This window comes from Lissotriton helveticus, chromosome 4_1 (genome assembly GCF_964261635.1).
Source record: "Lissotriton helveticus chromosome 4_1, aLisHel1.1, whole genome shotgun sequence".
Classification (NCBI taxonomy): domain Eukaryota; kingdom Metazoa; phylum Chordata; class Amphibia; order Caudata; family Salamandridae; genus Lissotriton; species Lissotriton helveticus.
The window spans coordinates 1,532,350,911-1,532,367,906 of NC_136063.1; positions in this window are offsets into that span (position 1 = coordinate 1,532,350,911).

A 16,996-nucleotide genomic window follows, 5' to 3' on the forward strand; every position below is an offset into this window, starting at 1 on the left:
CACTCCGTTTTTCACCCTTTTTTAGATCGGTTCTGCACTTTCCTGCTTTCTGTGCTTTTCCTGCTTTCAGCCTTATTTCACTCTTTTTTCCTTTTTTCCCCCTTATTCCTCCTTTCTCGCCTGTTTCTCCCAGCCTCTGCAGCCCCCATGGCCCCTCCCCCTGGTACAACCAGCGCGGCCAATCCTGCTCCCCTCCCCGCCTCCCAGCTGTCCAGCCCTCCCTGACCCTTACTTAATGGCGGCCGCTGCAGGGACAGGCGAGCAAGACCACTGACTATTTGTCATTGAAATTGCTCTCCCACCCTCGCAGTTCCACCATTGAGTGAGGCCCTCCCTGCGCCTCATCTCTGATGATCCAGTGGACCCCTGTTCTCCTTTGCCTCACCCCGCTCTCCTCTCCATTTTTTTCACTTGTTTTTTGATTCTCCCACTGTCTTTTCTGTTCTCCACTTTTTCTGCCTTTTCTAATTTTTCCACGTATGTCCTTAGCCTCCATGGTGGTCTAGTGGACCTCTGACCTTTGTCTTGCTCAGCTGTCCGCTCAGCTTCTCACTCATTTCTCACCCTTATTTAGATTGGTTCTGCACTTTCCTGCTTTCTGTGCTTTTCCTGCTTTCTGCCTTATTTTACACTTTTTTCCCCCTTATTCCTCCTTTCCCGCCCGCTTCTCTCCGTCGCTGCTGTCCCGCGTCCCCTCCCCCAGTATGACCAGCGCGACCAATCCTGCTCTCATGCCCTCGCCCGCCTCCCAGCTGTCCAGCCCTCCCCGACCCCTATTTAATGGAGGCGGCTGCGGGACAGGCGAGCAGGACCACTGACTGATTGTCAGTGAAATTGCTCTCCCGGTCTCGCAGCTATACCATTGAGTGAGGCCCTCCCCAAGCCCTGGCACTCTTGAGTATTGCTGGTGTTTGAGTCCCTCCTCAACCCATAGGATCACCTGTGCCTCATCCCTGGTGATCCAGTGGACCCCTGTTCTCTTTTACCTCGCTCTGCTCTCCTCTCTGATTTTTTTCCGCTCGTTTTTTGCTTCTCCCTCTGTCTTTTCTGTTTTGCACTTTTTCTGCCTTTTCTCATTTTTCCACGTATTTCCTTATTTCCTTAGCCTCCCTGGTGGTCCAGTGGACCTCTGTTCTCCTTTATCTCGCTACCTGTCCGCTCTGTTTTTCACTCGCTTTCCACCCTTTTTTAGATCTGTTCAGCCCTTTCCTGCTTTCTGTGCTTCTCCTGCTTTCTGCCTTATTTCACTCTTTTTCCCTCCCTTATTCCTACTTTCCTGCCTGTTTCTCGCCGCCGCTGCTGCCCCCGCGGCGCCTCCACCCAACACAACAAGCGCAGCCAATCCTGCTCCCCTCCCGAGCCTTCTAGCTGTCCAGCCCTCCCCGACCTTTACTTAATGGCAGCCGCGCGCAGCAGTTGTGCCGTTGGCCCGCCAAAGGCGCACCAAAGGCAAGCCCATCTGCGCCTGTCCACGACCCAACTGCGACCAGCGCCAGGAACCCTGGATCTCCGCACCACCAACGCTACGACCCGGCGGCACTCCACACACTCAACCAAGGCTACAACAACAACTGCAAGCTGGCGTCACTGTCTGACACCCACGGACCTTTCAGCTGTCACCGCTGCAGGCACACCTGCAGCATCACCAAGACCACGGACCCAGCGCAAACCACCCGCAAGAACACAACCAAACCAAAGACCCTGCAATGCATCCTCCTCAACGTCCGATCCCTCCACAAACACACCATCGAAATCTGAGACCTCCTCGGCAGCACCACCCCGGATGTAGCGTTTCTCACTGAAACATGCAGCAACACCTGCTCCGAGCTGGACATTGCCATCCCCCAAGGATACAAGGTCTCCAGGAAGGACAGCCCCTCCCACGAGGAGGAATTGCCATCGTACACAAATCCACCAACTGGCTGAGCACACTCCCCGATGAGCCCACAGACCTGATGGAACACCTTCACTTCAAGATACTGGCCAGACCCACCACCACCCTCAGAGGAACTCTCATCTACCGACCCCATGGGCCCGCGGACCTTTTGACAAATCCATCATGGACATCATCTCCCCCCAGGCCATCGCATCCACCAACTACACCCTGCTGGGAGACCTCAACTTCCACCTCAACAACCAACTAGACCCCAGCACCACATCCCTCCTGGACAACCTCCACAACATTGCACTCCACCAGATCGTGACCAAACCCACACACTCGACCCACTCTTCACAACAGGAAACTCCATAACCTTCAGGCACACCACCGAAGTCCCATGGACCGACCATCGTTGCGTCCACTTCACCTTCAGAACACCCACCATCCACAGACACCAGCACCTACTCCCATGAAGAAACTGGACCAGAATCATAGAGGACCAGTTAACCTCATCACTCAGCAACTCCACCCATACCATTGTGGAAAACAATGACCCCAATGCCGCAGATCGAACCCTGCACAGATGGATCACTGAAAGCGCCAACACCTTAGCCTCTGTCAAGAAAAACAACAACACCACTGCCAAGAAAGCTAGATGGTCTACCACCGAACTTCGAGAGTCCAGATGCACTTGACACCGCCTCGAAAAGGACAGGAGGAACACCAAATCCAAAGTCCACCACAAACTCATCAGAAAAACAAGGAAAAAAGCGAACGAAGACAGAATCTCCACCCACGCGCACAACAGCAAAGAACTCTTCAACATCATCAAGGAGTTCACCCAACCTACCAGTGCGTCCACCGGCATTCTCCCTCACAAGACCTCTGCAACAAACTCAGCACCTTTTTCCACCACAAAACCAAGGCATATACAACAACTTCAACGAAGACAACCAACACACTGAACCCTCACCAACCACCCCGACACTACAAAGCCAGCGATCGACAATTGGACAGCCCTCACCACCGAAGACACACTGAAGACGATGAATTGAATCTACTCAGAGGCCCCCACGGGCCCCTGCCCCACCATATTTTTAACAGAGTCGCCAACACCATCACCCCCATGCTCCTCAACACCATCAACCACTCTCTTGCAACCGCATCGTTTCCAGATGACTGGAAACACGCCAAGATCAACCCCCCTCCTCAAGAAAACCTTGGCGGACCCCACCGACCTCAAAAACTACATACCCATCTCCCTGCTCCCCTTCCCTGTGAAAGTCAACGAGAAAGCAATCAACAACCAACTCATCATATTTATCGAAGAGCACAACATCCTCAACTCCACCCAATCTGGCTTCAGAAAAAAACATTGCACAGAAACCGCGCTACTCACCACAACGTATGACATCCGCACCCTACTAAACAAAGGAGAAACAGCAGCCCTCATCCTCCTTGACCTCTCAGCGGCGTTCAACACAGTCTCTCACCGTACACTAATATGCAGATTCCACAACACAGGAATTCAAGACAAGGCCCTTGGCTGGATGTGCTCCTTCCTCGCCGGCAGAACGCAGCGGGTCAGACTCCCCCCTTTCCTCTCGGACCCTACACCAACCACCTGTGGAATCCCCCAGGGGTCATCCATCGGCCCTACGCTCTTCAATGTCTACATGGCTCCGTTCGCCCCCATAGTCAGAAACTACGAACTCAACATTGTGTCATACGCAGAAGACACCCAACTCATCCTCTCCCAATCCAATGAACCCAATACCGCCAGACACAACTTTCGAGAAGGCATGGAAGCCGTCGCCAAATGGATGAGAAACAGTTGCCTCCAACTAAGCACCAACATAACAGTAGTACTCATCATGGGCACACACCCCGACACTTGGAGCGACACCTGGTGGCCCCCGCTCTCGGAAGTCCGTCCACCCCCACGAACCACGCACGCAACCTGGAAATCATTCTGGACTCCGAAATCAAAATGGACTGCCAAATCAACGCTGCCTCATCCACACCCTCTGCCTCCTAAGTCAGACCTGCAAATGGATGCCCCTCGAACACAGAAAGACCGTCCCTCACACCCTGGTCACCAGACTCGACTACGGCAACACACTCTACGCTGGAATAAATAAAACCCTCACACGCAAGCTAGAGAACATCCAGAATGCCACCAGAAGACTGGTCCTCAACCTGCCAAGACACTGCCACATCTCCCAGCATCGGTGCACTCTTCACTGGCTACCCATTTAAGCTAGAGTCACCTTCAAGATGCTCACCCACACTCACAAGGCCCTCCACAACACCGGACCAGCATACCTGAACAGCCGACTCAAATTCCACATACCCCAAAGGACCCTACAATCAGCCCAGCTCTCCTACAGTGTAGTACACCGCACCAGAAAGACCAGATCAGGCGGCCGCTCCTTCTCCTTCCTCGCGGCCAGAGCCTGGAACGCCCTCCTGCTTCACCTCAGACAGACAACATCTCGCCTCATCTTCACAAGAAACCTCAAAACCTGGTTCTTTGACAGACCCCCTCCTTGATGGACTGGAACCTGTGAAACCAGCACCTTGAGACCCTTACGGGGAGTAATAACGCTTAAGAAACACGTGATTGATTGATTCAAGCTTCTTTATCTATATAAAGATCATATAAAGAATAACCAGAACGACAATTTTATGATCAAACTTGCATTTAAGCAGTGAGTAAAAGAACTAGTTTCTTTAAACAATGTTGACAATATATATATTTCCCTGTTTAAAAATCTGCTTTTATCATATTTATAAAGCAGTAATTTTATTAACTTAGAATGTATGAAAATAATAGCAATGGAACTTTCATAAATGAATCATGATAATTGCAATGTGAAAGGTATGAAAACGATATGTAAGTCTGTTTTCAAGCTCTATTATGCACTTTGCACTGTGTCACTTTAAAAACAGAAAAAAAAGTTGAGCATATCATGTGAACAAGGGCTCCTTGTAGCCCGAAACGCGTCATGGCGGTAATATGCACTGAATAAACCGAAAAACTGCACATAATCAAGAGGAGTCTGTTTTGCTTTCCTTGTCGAGTATTGAAGGAAGATTTCTTTTTGATATATATATAATCAGGTTGATAAGAACAGTACGCTTGTATTATTATATTCTTTGTTTATTTAAGAAACACTGCTCCCTTTACTACAAGCATATACAGTTAAAACACTTCCTTTTTAACACCATCTCCAAACCTTGCTCACATCTCCCTACATTGTAATGTGTACCACTCAAAAGCTATATTAACACATCTAAACTCCTCCGAACAGCTTTTCACTCTGTAAACATAGTGTAGAATAGGTTTGCCAAGTTTTGTACACTTACTGACACTTCACAACAATGTTTATGAAAATATTATTAAATATCTGAATTTGGAGTTCTTTCTTAAGTGCAGATAAACACACCAGTCTCTTTCAGCTCCAAATTCACATCGGCTGAGCACAATTCAAAGAGGCTTCCTTCTCCTCCAAAGCACCAAGGACAAACTGAGCTATCTCTGGTTCTGCAGCCAATCACATCACAGCATTTCTTCAACCACATAATCAGAATGGTGACTACTGGCTGAGCATTGGCCCTTCTGTTTTTACTTCCCCCAAATGACCTTGCTGGATTGTAAAACACCTTATAGCAGGCTGAGCAATTTTCTATTCAGGTCTTAAGAGAGGCTCATGGGATCATAAAACCTTCTGGCAGGCTCAGCAATTTTCCATCCATGCCTCGCATGTTTCTTCCCAGTAGTTACCCCTTAGTCACCTCCTTTCTAAATCTAGAGGGACAGCATGCCTTTCTGATGCCCCCTTATATAGCTTTTTTTAAATTTAATTTCCATAGCATCTCCATTTTTTTATAATAACTAGTAATGGTGGCCATTTCATTTCAAACATTCCAACAGCCAACCAAACAGAGTGCTCTGACTCGTGTGACTCGCAGGAGGAAAAAAGGGATTCTCAATCAATCACAAAGCTCCTATTTTGATTTTGTAAAGTCGCAGGAGGATCCTGGGACTCTCGTGATACTAATTGACAAAATATAGAATTATTTTCCACCTTAATTTCACTAAAATTACTGAACAGATTACCCCACATCACAAAAAGCACTATCTGTGTACCAAGATCTAGCTTTCTGCAAAATGTGGTGCAATTTTTGCTGTTGCCCTGCCTAAATAAGTCAATGGAAAATGCATGGAGATTTTATGTTTTGGGACCCTCCCTTTTTTCTCAGCCCCTACTTAACAGATCACTCCTAAATGTTCAATGAGGGAGCTGAGGTTAATCCACTTTTTTTGGGAACGTTTTGTGAAGATTTGTCAGACGGAGCGAAAGTGTTTAGCAAACCAAAAATTTTCTTTCTATGGACTAGCAGACCTAACTATAACTACCTAGCGGGGACCACCACTAGGTAACATATATATATTCACTGAAAAAAACTAAGGTTACAGGGATGTTATAGTTAGGAAATAGAATTTTAAAAATACAGAAATTCACTGAAAAAAACTAATGTTATAGGGATTTTAAAGTTAGGCTGACATTTTACTTGTACAAAACCCGAGAAATTCAGCAGTTATAGTTAGCATAGCTAACTATAACTCACCCACCCACTATGCACTGCTTAATACCACACATATTACATCAGTCGTGACATGGTCAGTGACATCACTGATGACATCTCAAAGACATCAATGATGACATCATCCACAGAAACTCTGACGCACCCACTCACACCCCAATAAAACCTTTTAATGAATTTAAAATTCTATTTCTTAATTGTAACTTCCATTTTTTTTTAAGTGAACCTCTGAGATTTTTGTTTTCTTTCTAAAATTGGATATTGTACATTATATTAATGTTATATACCACTCAATTTTTGATTTGGTATGTTTTTATCAGAAAGTACATTAATAACTGGATTGATTTCTAAGCATTTTTTGAGTTGGCACAACATTGTCGCATTTACTGTGGAGAATCTGTGATCAGCATATGTATTTCACATACTGAAAAATACACTTAAAGGCATTATTTAACTCAGAGCCACTCAAGAAGCTAAAATGTTGTTCATTTTCTTGTCAAATAATTCTTTTTTTGCATTTTTAAAATCTGCAATGCCATTGCGATGATTGCGATCACATCGCAAAATTACAAAACAAAAGCAGACATTCAACATATTCAAAAATTGTAACTTAAAAAATGTATTCTAAGTATTACAATACACACATTACTAACCATGTCACTGCTTATCTCTATTAAGTCCTGCAACATTACAGTTTTAAGAGAAATATTACTGAAAATATACATGAAGAAAAATATGCAGTAATTGGATGTGATAGATGTTTGGTAAAACATGTCAAAGGAAATTTTATTAACCATAGGAAACTCAGTTGTAGAACTCTAGATAAAAGGGAATTTTTCTATTTAGCACTTCTGCAACTCTTCAAGCCTTGGCATACTGAAATGGAATTACTTGCATGTAAAGATAGCATTCAATGCACAATTTTCCAACTTATCTACAAATATTAAATGAAGAGATTGAACATGAAACTACTATTGCAGCTGAAATAGCTAGAGACAGTTCTCAAGATAGTCAAAGTTCTGCTCCACTAAGTCAAAATCCACTAGGACAACCATTTCTTGAAAATGAAGCAGCAATAGTCATAAATGAAGTAGAAACGGCAATGCAATAAGCACAACAGGATATTATTGAGTTGGGAAACTTAGAAGAAAAACTGAATATTGAACAAAAAGAAATATATCAGCAAGTGACACAACAGATACAGCATTGTTTACTGCATGGAAATAAGAATGCCAATCCACATCATTTAAACCTATTCAAAGGTACATCAGTGGGCAAGCTGAAACAGGAAAACATTTAATTACAGTTTTGACCAGTTATCTACACAAAAACGCTGAATCACATGTATTTTGTGTTGTAACCACTCTAACTGGTTTAGCAGCACACAATAGTAAAGGGATTACATTACGTTGATTACTCATGCTACCGATTGAACACGAAAATAAGTTGGACTATTACAAGCTATCTGGAGAAGCTTGTTATGAAGTTTCAAGAGTACTTAAGAAGATGAAACTTCTAATCATTGATGAGGTGAGCATGGTCTCAAACTTAATGCTTGTCTTTGTACATTTAAGAATGCAACAGATTTTAAAAACAGATTATGATGTTCTATTTGGAGGAAAACTTGTAATTCCATTTGGCGACCTACTACAACTTACTCCTGTAAAAGGACAACCTGTTTTTAAAACACTTCTCCATGAAGACAATAGGAAATCTTTGGGAAGTATTTGAAATGTCAACATTTGTTTTATTTTGAATATAAAGAACTTATTAAGAATATGCGACAAACAAGTGATGAACATTATAGAAACATTCTTCAAGATATAAGAATTGGTGTCTTCACAAAACATGGAAAAGAAGCTTTACAAAGTCAACTTTTAATGAACTTGTTTCCAATTGAAAACATAGCACCTGAAATAATACAGAAACAATTGGAGAAAAGAAGTCTATAGTTTGTCTAATGCCTACACTGCAAGAGTGTTCTACAGTCAATCAAGAACTTTTGAAATTGGAAAAACAACCAATAATTAAATTGGAAGCTATCGATAAAATAGAACACGAAGGAGTTACTATTGTTCTCTCAGAGAAATTATAGTCAAAATTGGATTATTTGGAAAAGTCGGTGTCTAAGACTGCAGGTTTAGAAAAGACTTTATATGTATGTGTGAACTGTCGGGTTATTTTACGGCGTAATTTGAATGTAGAAAAAACTTTAGTAAATGTAGCAATGGGAAAAGTTGTTGATTTTGTAAAGTTTCAGAACAGAGATGGAATTGAATTTTTGAAGATTACATTTGATCAGATTGAAGAGGTAAAACCGGTTGGACATTGTGCTGTTCATTTTTTGCATGTGAAAGACTTGTATGTTCATAGAAAACAGTTTCCTCTTTCTTTAGCATATGGTGTAACCATTCATAAATCTCAAGGTTTAAGTATAGACAGTGCTTTGGTAAATATTGGAAGTACAGTGTTTGAAGAATGCATGGCATATGTTGCATTGTCCCGAGTAAGGACATTATCTGGTTTGTATTTGATTGATTTTGATGAGATAAAGATTTGTGCTGATGTAAAGTGTGTAAGAGAGCACAATTGGTTAAGAAGACTTTATGCTCCTAACTTAGGTGAATATCCTGAATATGAGAAATGTGTAGTGTGTTCAAAATGGAAATATGACAAATATTCCACTGAGATTCAAAAAAATAAAATAATTGAAGAGAATGATGAAACTGCAAAGAAAATGAGAATGGACACAGTTTATGATATTGTAGGATACCGGTTAGAAAATAGTTCAGTTATCAACTGCTATGCTAATATAATTGTAAATGTTGTGTTTAATCTAAAGGATCTTCATCATAAAGTTGGGGAAAATAAGGAAAAATATTATGTTCTTTACTACATTATATTTTTCAAAAGTTGGTAACTGATAGAACTAAAATCCATCCAGCGTCTGGCATTCAGCATCTTTTGGATATGTGTACTGGTTCTTCGCAATTTACACTTAATATACAACAAGATGCACAAGAATTTATTATGTTTATGCTTGGAATGTTGGAATATTGGAAGATGAAGGAATAGAAATTAAAAATTTGTTTGGACTAAGCTACAGAAGGGATCATAAATGTGAAGAGTGTTTATTTTCTTCTACCACTGAAATAGACACTGAACGATTCATATATTTGACAATACCAGATTGCAAATCAGTGTCTTTTAATAAGTTACTGAAAACAGCTCAGCAAGATATTACATTTTCTCATTGTAAATCAGAAATGTTGTCAGCATTATACATAGAAAGATTTGGAAAATATGTCATTGTAATGCTACAACGTTGTAGAGCAGATGGAAAGAAATTTGAAACCAAAATTAAAACATTTGTGGCAAGTCAAGTATCAATTTCAGGAAGAACTTTTAAAGCAGTGGCTATTATTTTTCATGATGGACCTACTATAACATCTGGACACTATATTGTGTATTTACAGTGCAATAAAGGATGGATATATTGTAATGATGCCCATTTGGAATTCAAATGTAGGTTGCCTTAGAAATTACCTAATTCATATCTGATCTTTTTGATGCCAAAGTTTTGAAAACATCATTTGGCCTATAGGGAAGATGTGAACACGAATTACGAGTTTATTTTGGATATTTTCAATGCAAATGTTTTTAAAAACCTTATTAGGACTATTGGGAAGATGTGAACAATTACTCTTTGGATTATTGTTTGTGCTAATTCTTATTGCATTTGCAAATTTATGTTTGAAAGAAGTAGTTTATATATTTGATCTTTATATTATACGTGATGTAAATGAGAGTGTATATTTTACAAAATGTACTTCAGTGAAATAAATGATTTAATGTAGTTGAAGAATGTAATTTAGAAACTGTAGATAAGTAAACAGATAGTTGCACTTGTAAATATTTTCAACACTGATTTGTTTTTTGTTTTTACAATCTCATTGATTGTATTTTTTTCCCCGCTGTTATGTGATGATCTACATTAAAATCACTGTGTATGGTGACATTCAGTATAATCTGAGAACAGCAAAAAAGGGAAAATGAATATGTTACGTAATTCTAAAATTATGTTGTGTTCTTAAAACAGTTTATTTTCTTTTTCTTTACAGAAGGTAATACTAAAGTTTCAAAACATTTTAAATTCAGTTTACAACAAAACTACTGTAAAATATTTCCACTAAATGTTGTATCTTCTTTAATAAAAAAAATAAGATGAAATAATATAATAAGCATGATAATATGAAATAGTGTTTACGGTTGCGTTTACTGCACTCATTCGTTTTTTCAAACACTACCCATGTCCTCGTCTATACAGTTAGGCACTATCCCCACACTCTTCCCCAATCACCTAGCCAGTACCTATACACTTATAATATCACCCAGACACTACCTATGTACTCCTCCAACCACCCAGGCACTATTTGTACACTCATGCAATCAGCTAGACTTTACCCATACTCTCTTGCAATCACCCAGCTATTACCTTTACACTTCTCCACCCCATACATTACCCTTGTACTCTTGCAATCACCCAGACACTACCCTTGCACTCTTTCAATCATCCAGGCATTATCTATGCACCGCTCTATTCACTCAGGCAGTACACATGCACTTATACAATCACCCAGGCACTATTTATACACTCCTGCCATCACCCAGGCACTACTCATGTACTCCTCCAAATACCCAGCCAGAATCCTTCAAGTTATCAAATCACCCAGGGACTTCCTGTGCACTCCCCCAATCACTCAGTCACTATCCCTGCATTCATGCAATCAACTATACATTACCATTACACTCGTGCAATTACCTAATCATTACCTGTGCACTCCTCTAATCCCCCAGACATTACCCTTGCACCCATGCAATCACTTAGGCATTAGCTATGCACTGCTCCACTGACCCAGACATTACCCCTGCACTCATGCAATCACATAGCTATTATCCATGGAGTCCTTCAATCACTCAGGCAGTACCCATGCTCTTATACAAACATCCAGACACTACCTATGTACTCATGCAATCACACAGGCACTACTGATGCACTCCTTGATGCACCTAGGCATTAGCCATGCACTCCTCCTATCAGCCATGCACTATTCATGTACTCCTTCAATCACCCAGGCACTACTCTTGCACTCCTCCAATAACTCAGGCACTACCGCTGTACTCATATAATTACCCAGGTAATACCCATGTACTTATAATATCACCCAGGTACTATCTCTATACTCATGCAATTAGCTAGAGATTACCCCTACACTCATCAAATTACCGAGGCATTATCTATGCACTCCTCTAATCCCCAGACATTACCCCTGCACTTATGCAATCATTTAGGCATTAACCATGCACTCATCCAATTACCTATACATTACCTCTGCACTCATGCAATCACTTAGGCATTATATATGCATTCCTCCAATGACCCAGACATTACCCCTGCACTCATGTAATCACCTAGGTATTACCCATGCAGTCCTTCAATCACCCAGGCAGTACCCATGCACCTATAAAACCATCCAGGTACTTCCTATGCACTCATGCATTAAACCAGCCACTACTTATGGACTTCTGCAATCACCCAGGAACTACCACTACACTCATGCAACCACTCAGACATTACTCTTGCACTTATGCAATCACCCAGGCACTAGCTATGCACTCATAGAATAACCCAGGCACTATTCTTGGACTGCTGCAATCATCCTAGCACTATCCATGCACTCCTCCAATCATCCAGGCATTACCCATGCACTTAAAAACACCCAGTCACTACTTATACATTTTTCCAAAAACTCAGGGACTACCGCTGCACTCATATAATTACCCAGGTAATACCCATAAACTTATAAAATCACCCAGGCACTACCTCTACACTCATGCAATTAGCTAGACATTACCCTACACTCATGCAATTACCCAGGCATTACATGTGCACTCCTCTAATCCCCCAGACATTACCCCTGCACTCATGCAATCACCTAGCTATTAACCATGTTGTCCTTCAATCACTCAGGCAGTACCCATGCACTTATAGAATCATCCAGGCACTGCTTATGCACTCATGCAAACACATAGTCACTACTGATGCACTCCTCGATGCACCTAGGCATTACCCATACATTCCTCCAATCAGCCATGCACTATCCATGTACTCCTTCAATTACCCAGGCAATATCCATGTACTTATAAAATTTTGTATTTGTATTTGTATGTCGATTTGTAGAGCGCGATTGCTGCCCGGGGGCGTCCAAGCGCTAAGAAACCAACAGAACAAGAGGAGGTAGCCCGGTGTTATTGGGCAGCAATGAAGAGGAATGTTTTTAGCTGTTTCCTGAATGAGGTGAGATTGGAGTTTTTCCTTAAGTGGAGGGGTAGGGTGTTCCATAGCCTGGAAGCGTTGTAGGTGAAAGTCCTACCGCCAGTTCTGGACTTTTTTATTTTGGGAATTGCACTACCTTTACACTCATGCAATTAGCTAGGCATTACCCTTACACTCATGCAATTACCCAGACATTACCTATGCACTCCTCTAATCCCCCAGACATTACCCCTGCACTCATGCAATCATGCAATCACTTTGCCATTACCTATGCACTCCTCCAATTACATAAACATTACCCCTGCACCCATGCAATCACTTAGGGATTACCTAAGCATTCCTCCAATGACTCAGACATTACCCTTGTACTCATGCAATCACCTAGGTATTACCCATGCAGCCCTTCAATGACTCAGGAACTACCAATGCACTTATAAATCCATCCAAGATCTAATTGTGCTCTCATGCAATCACACAGGCACTACTGATGCACTCCTTGATGCACCTAGGCATTACCCATGCACTCTTACAATCACCTAGGCATTAACCATGTACTCATGCAATCACTCAGGTAGAACACATGCACTTCTGCAATCACCCAGGCACTACACATGCACTCATGCAATCACACATGCACTACCCATACACTTCTCCAAATATTTCACTTGGCACAATTCATACAACACTTACAAATGTGTCTAATTTTAACCAAATAGGCAGTTTTGAAAATAACCATTTTTCCTTCTTTTTTCGTTTTAGATTTTTTTGTGTTTTTTTAACTCTTTTTTTAATTTTTGGGTGTTTTAAAAAAATGAAAAAAACAACAAAACGAACTGTGAAAACTTTCTCTAACATTTTGCAATTGTTATTTTACAATGGTGGCTTTTTGCTGCAAAAACAATAGCATCTACTGACTGCTCACCATAGCAAATATTTTTTTTGCATTTGATGCAGCCTTGTTAAAGACCAACAAACTCTGGCCTAATGTCAGGTCCACTGGTTGATGATGATGTACTGGCTGAGGTACAAGGTCCTGAAACATCATCACCTTGCTGTGTTTGGCGTTCCAGCTCATGTCGACGTTCTTCTCGTGCTAGGCGACAAGGGTGCATAGTTTGCAGGTGCTTCAGCATGGACGAAATGCCGCATGAGTATTTATTCTTGGAGCCCCGAGATGAGACTCGTTCACACACAGTGCAGGTCACCTTTCTAGTGTTAACCTTTTTTCATCAGGTGGAAAGGAAAAGAAGGCCCAGACATACTCTCCTTCCGCTGTTTTGTTGGTTCCCCCAAGTCATCTTCTTCATCAAGGATGTTGTCAGGTGGATTTGAAGATGCCATTTTAGTAGTTTTAAAAAAAAAAAAAAAAAATACAAAGAAGAGCAGCAAACACAAAAGCTGTGCCTTCTGAGGCTGTTGCTGGAGGAATGAGAAATTTGGGTGGAGTGCTGTAAATTATAGAATAAAAAGCTTCCTTACCAATAAAAAGCTTTCTGTTAAAGTCACAAGTGATTCACGCACCAGTTATAGGTCAATGAGCAAACTATAACTTGGACCCCCATCATGTACAGCATATGTCTTCACATATTACTTGTCTGATGACATGCTAACTGTCTTCATTGAAGGCATTACTGATGACATCTCAAATTACCTCACTGATGGCATCAATGATGACATTACTGATGACATCATACACCTTAGTGCTATTCACATTACTACAACTAGAACTATATACAGCATACAATATGGCCATATTTGGTCTGGTACTCTGAAGAAGGTCTCATCTTTGCCCCAACTCTGTGCAATAATCTAATCTGACCCCCCCCACTGTATATAACATGTGGTTGTGTAGAGAAGATTTGAGTCAGAGTTTTACCTCTTGATTTTTTGTGTGTATTTTTTTATACACTTACTTAAAAAAATATATATTTTTGACAGTTTTTAACTTCTCTTTTTTTAACTTTGTATATTTTGGCTTTGTTAATATTTTGTGAAACACAATTTATTTTATTTCTTTCATTTTTTTTCTAGAAGACTTTGTGTTCTTTTTTAATACGATTTCCATAGCCTTGGAAAACAGCTCCTCCAGAGGCTACAACTTTTTGGCAGTGCCTGCAATATGTTCATCTTGTCATCACTTTCCTTTGGGTATAGACACAGTACTTCCTTGTGAGCAGTATGTTGTCCTTCTGCTGATTTCTCCTTTCCACCTCAGTATAAGCTATGGTTTTAGGCTGCATGCTCCTCAGGCTGTGCTGACCCTGGTGGATGGTGTGTTTGTTATCACCTGGTGTCCAGTTCTGTCTGAGGCCATGAAGGAGTGTTACTCTATTTACTCCAAATTCCCTCTCTAAAACACAAATCTGGTTATGGTGGTGACAAAAATCATTTGATTTGCTTTCTAAAGGCTGTTGGCTTATTTCTAACTAGAGTTCTCTGAGTGGCAAATAAGGTTGCTGCTTTCATTTCTTTATGTCCCATTGGAATTGCACGCTCCCACAGGACTCATACAACCAGTTACCGAGTGCTGTGTAACTACTGTAGGGCCCCTACTTCCTTTTCCGCATCCAGCAGGAGTGCCACAGGAGCTAAGAGTTTTTAAAACAATTGTGGTTACAATGAAGGGGTAATATTATTTAAAGTTTGAGCCAAGGGGTTTCCTTACAGTGTCAAGTGTCGCGCTTGCGAGGGAACTCCTCAGGATCAGTGCGATGTACAATGGGGTCCACCTGTTGACATCCCCAGTTCCACTTATCATAAAGGTATGGAGTTTTAGGAAGATCAATCAAGGGAAAAGAATAATGGGAAGGGAACAGCAAGCAGAGAGACCTGAAAGGAAATGAAAGAGAATTATCCCCAATATAATTCCCTATCCTCAAGAATTTGAATATGTATGTGAAAACCAAATAAATACCTACTACCATGCATTATTCTCCTAAAATATCTTAAAGGACCCACTATGCAATATATGGTCTAAAGGTTCTCTCTCTCAGTGGTTATACCTTAGAAATAAAAATAATACAATGAGATATGTTACCATCCACACTTTCTTCCTTAGCACAGATATATGTTTCTGACTAATTGCACAAATCACTCTCATACATACCATAAAAACTTAGGCTAGCATATGCCTTAATTTGATACTTTCTCCAAGAACTGTAATCCGAGTAACTGATAATTCTCAGAACTTTGAGTGAGGAAGTGAAATGCTGAGAAAGGGATCTTTGAATTTTTCATATGCAAATGTTAATGCCTTTGGATAGGTGCCTTACTTGAACACCACTGTTGTTCTTAGAGCAAGGCAATATGTTAATATGAGCAAACAAACACAACTGTTTATGTGGTGGAATCCATGTCTATTTCAATGTTAATCCACAATGAAATCAACAAAGTTAAATGTTCATAAGAGATATAGGAATTATGTCTTCACCAACTAGCTCATATAGCACTCAAAAATTGTAGGCATGGTACTGAGGAAAAATAACTGAAAACAAAGCAGCGTCCTCCTAGGTTCTGAGCATGATATTTAACATCGTGGCTGTATTGTGCTTGTGCCTCTCCAAACCCCACAACAACAAAGAAAGAAGGCCTTCGTTCATAGGGCTTTTGCAATAATAACAGGCACACAGCACAGATCACACTTACCAGGTAGGGTGTTTTAAAGAAAGAGCCACAAATAGTGCCTCAAGAAGCTGCTAAAGACTTCCCTATCTGGAAAACAGAAGATATGGCAGTAAGAGCGTTCAAAAGGAGACACCCCAAGAACAGTTGAGAGGAGGGCCTGCCTCTTGGGATCGAAGCAGGCAGCACCGCAAGAAAAAAGCTCTCTCACTCAGTGTCTCCGTCCTTCGCTCCTTCAGAAGCACCAGATTGAATTAAAGGAATTACGCATGATGGCCGCCCTACTTCAGGCCTTTTTATCCCAGAATTCCTTCCAGCAGTTAGGGAGTATTTGGACCCATAGGGCTCTATTACGAGTCTAGCGGTCCACGGAATGACAAACTCTTGGGGTGCGTCAGTCTTTTGACCACCCTATTAAAATTAGAGTGGTCAGACCACCATTTCCCTGCCACATCCGCCAGGGACCTGGTATTCCCCGATGGTGTTGAGGTGGTCAGGAAGTGCAATATGCTTGGCGGGATTGCAACAGTCCCACCAAGCATATTACA